The 4,106-nt window shown below is 38.3% G+C and overlaps 1 pseudogene; it reads left to right on the top strand.

Moving 5' to 3' along the window:
• Nucleotides 1-1,710: 1,710 nt before the first annotated feature.
• LOC105716916 (high mobility group protein B1-like) lies at nt 1,711-2,342 on the top strand (annotated as a pseudogene).
• Nucleotides 2,343-4,106: the final 1,764 nt, after the last annotated feature.

Here is a 4,106-nt window from a genome sequence, read left to right as displayed (position 1 = left end):
TTTCAGCATTATTTGCAATTAGCAAAATGCAAATTAAAGTCACAATGAGCTATCACTGAACACTATTAGAATGGCTAAAGTTAAAAATAATGACAATCCCAAGTGCTGGTGAAGATTGCAAACAACGGGACCTCTCATATATTACCGGTGGGAATACAGAACTGTACAACCACTTTGGGAAACAGTTTGGCAGTTTTTTTTTTAATTAAACATATATTTACCATATGGCTGAGTAATCCTACTTGTTAAATAGAATTTAAGTGGGGCCATTGTTTTGGACTGAGCTCCTGCAGTAAACCCAACAGACCAGATCAAACCAGAATTGAGTCACTTGTACTAAGTGCCATGTAAGCAAACTGAACTCAAACTCTGGCCAGTTTTGGAAAGAACAAGAGATTCACAGCAACCAATTCCAAGGGGCCCAGTCAACCTGAGAAGGTATGATAAGGAAGGCTTCGCTGCTTTAACCCTATAAGGAAAGTTACCTGAAGTAACTTGATGTTAACCAATCTACTTTTTACACTATCATATCAGTTTTCTTGTTTCTGCTTAAACTAGCTTATAGAAACCAACTATTCTGCCATGCCCAGTGGAGTGCCTTTCTGTTTTGTAGATGTTGCCTCAGCCAGGCATAGTGGTTCATGCCTGTAATCCTAGCACTTTGGGAGGCCAAGGCAGGCAGATCACTTGAGGTCAGGAGTTCGACATCAGCCTGGCCAACATAGCGAAACCCCATCTCCACTAAAAGTTCAAAAACTAGCCAGGTGTGGTGGCATGTGCCTGTAATCCCAGCTATTCCAGAGGCTTAGGCATGAGAATTGCTTGAACCCAGGAGTTAAAGGCTGCAGTGAGCCACCATCATGCCACTGCACTCTAGCCTGGGCAGCAGAGCAAGACTCTGTCTTAAAAAAAAAAAAAAAAAAGTTGCGTAATTCATGAATTGTTAATAAAATCCAATTAGATCTTTGCACTCAATTTATTGAACTTTTGTTTTTAAACACACTCTTGGGTATTTACTCCAGAGAAATAAAAACTTCCGTTCAAACAAAAACCTGGGTAAGCAGCAAGAATGACATGTCTGCTTTATGTTATCTGAGGCCTTGGCTGAAATGTCTTGAATAGCAGGGGATGACTCAAATCTGGTAGGCTGGAAGCCTCTGGTAGCATCTTCATTCACATATCTGGCATTTGAACTGCTTAGTGAAGACTGTTGACCATAGCACCTACAAATGACCTCTCCATAGCATATTCAGAAGTGAGCATTCCAAGAGAACGGGTGAAAGCTGTATTGTCCTCTGTGCCTCAAAATCTGACCTAGCCTTAGAAACCATGCAGTGTCACTTCTACCACATTTTATTGATTAATACAAGTCAATAAGGCCATCCCACATTCAAGCGGAAAAGAATTATACTGCACCTCTTGATAGGGGAGTGGCAATGTCACACTGCAAAAGAGCATGCGGGATAAGAGATATGATCACCTCTATCTTTGGAAAATATAATCTTCCATAGTGAACAAACAAATTTATCTATGTAGAAACCAAGATAGCCATAGATTTTTAAAAAAACACAACAATATTAAAGAATTTGGGATGTTAAAAGTAAGACGGGATTGCAGTACATTGGGCTTCATAGAGACAGTGCCCGGGTGAGTGAGAGTTGGATGGGTACTGGGCAACTCTGTGCCTTGCTGATGAAATAATAAGTAAACATGGCCAATGGAGAGCCTAAGAAGCTGAAAGGCAAAATGTCATCATATGCCTTCTTTATGCAAACTTGCCAGAAGGAGCACAAAAAGAAGCACCCAGAAGATTCAGTCAGTTTCTCAGAGTTTTCTAAGAAGTGCTCAGAGAAGTGGAAACCTGTCTGCAAAGAGAAAGGAAAATTTGAAGACATAGCAAGATTGGGGAAGGCCCGTCACAAAAGAGAAAAAAAGTCTAAATCCCTCCTGAAGGGGAAACAAAACAGTTTAAGGATCCCAACACACTCAAGACGCCTTCTCCAGCCTTTGTCTTGTTCTGTTCTGAGTATCACCCAAAAATCGAAGAATAACATCACAGCCTATCCATTAGTGAGGTTGCAAAGAAAATGGGAGACATGTGGGATAACACTGCTGCAGATGATAAGCAGCCATATGACACGAAGGCTGCAAAGCTGGAGGAAAAACATGACAAAGATATTGCTGCACACAGAGCTAAAGGAAAGCCTGATGCAGCAAAAAATAAAGTAGTCAGGGCTGAAAAAAGCAAGAAGAATGAAGAGGAGGAAGATGAGCAGGATGATGTTGAGGAGGAAGATGATGATGAATACGTTGGTTCTAGTGCAGTTTTTTTTCTTCTCTGAAAAGCATTCAACCTCTCTGTACACAATTCAGTCCTTTTAAAGAAAAAAAATTGAAATGTAAGGCTGTGTAAGATTTGTTTAACAACTGTACAGTGTCTTTTTCTTTTGTGTAGTTAGCACACTGCCAAATGTATAGTTAACTAGCCCTGTCCTGATGGTATTTTTGGTAGCCACTAATCTTGCCTGTTACAGCACAAGGGTTACAAATTGGCATGGAAATTTAAAGCAGGGTTTTGCTGGTGCACAGCACAAATTAGTTATAGATGGGATGGCGCTTTTTTCATCTTCAGTTCCCTCTGATGCAGCTTATACAAAACAGTTGTTGTTTCATTTACCAAAAACTAATTTATAATTGCAAAAAAGTTGCAACTGTTTTGTTTGACATTCTAAATGATTTTTTCTTTCTTTCTTTCTTTTTTCATTTTTGAGATGCAGTTTTGCTCTTGTCGCCCAGACTGAAGTGCAGTGGTGCAATCTTGGCTCACTGCAACCTCCATCTCCTGGGTTCAAGCAATTCTCCTGCCTCAGCCACCCTAGTAGCTGAGACTACAGGTGCCCGCCACCACACCTGGCTAACTTTTTGTATTTTTAGTAGAGATGAGGTTTCACCATGTTGGGCAGGCTGGTCTCAAACTCCTGACCTCAGGCGTTGGCCTCCCAAAGTGTTGGGATTACAGATGTGAGCCACCGCACCCGGCTGACTTTCTAAATGCTTCTAAGTAAATATAATTTTAAAAATTAGTATTTTTGTCCTTTACATAGGCTTGAAATTTTTCTTTCTGAAGGGGAAGCTAGTCTTTTGCTTTTGTCTATTTTGTATCACATGAATTATTACAGTATTTATCTTTTCATATAGTTAGCTGATAAGAAGGTTTTATCATCATGGGAGTAATAAAAGTCAAATTGAGACCGTGTTCATCCATAACTGAATTTCTAAATCTTGAACAATTGATAACAAATTTCATATAACCCAGTTATATTTATAAAGTGAAGAGTAACCAAGCTACTCACAGCAAGGGGTTATGAGAATCAAACATTTTGAAAGTCTGTTTTTGAAGGACTAATAACAAAGTATGTTTTAATTTTTACATGAGAACTCTATATTCTTTCACTCCCATTACCATGTAATGGTAGTTATATTTTGCAGTTCCTACATTAAAGAAAAACTGAAGGGGTTTTCCAAGACAGCCGAATAGTTCCCAGCAAGAGAGATGCAGAAGCCAAGTGGTCTCCACAGTTCCAAATGAGATACCAGGTTCATTTTGCTTTCAAGAGCAAATACCATCTGTATCTGGCTGTAAAGTTCTTTTCCTGTTTCTCTAAATACGAATTGTTCAGGAAACTTGACTCCTTGTTAAAATGATTTCTAATTGATTGGGCCAGCTTTTAAAATGACAATGTCAGATTTAAAACAGGGTATATTTTCCTATAGTGTGGTTTACCTCTTTATAAATCAAATCGATGTGATGAAAGAAGACACTTAAGCTTTGCATCTCAGTATGAATTATTCCATTTATTCAAATTTGATTTTTCTTTAAACTTATTAATTAGAGTCAGTTTCTTCTCTGCTTAGCAGTTTAGGGAAATTTGACAATGTTGTGGTTTTTGAGATTATCGTTATCTTAAAGTGCCAGTATTTTAAAATGGCATTCTTGTAATTCTACATGCTTTTGTGATGGAGTGTTGTTTTGTTAAATAATTTTGACTGACTTTTTTATTTGTATTTTTTATGTAGTTTCAGGAATAATACTGAAAATCTGAGTC

Source organism: Aotus nancymaae, unplaced genomic scaffold, assembly GCF_030222135.1.
Source record: "Aotus nancymaae isolate 86718 unplaced genomic scaffold, 86718_ANA_hifiasm-v0.15.2.pri h1tg000004l, whole genome shotgun sequence".
Taxonomy (NCBI): Eukaryota; Metazoa; Chordata; class Mammalia; order Primates; family Aotidae; genus Aotus; species Aotus nancymaae.
Note: the sequence above shows the minus strand (reverse complement) of the source record. Positions and strands in the feature narration are given on the sequence as shown.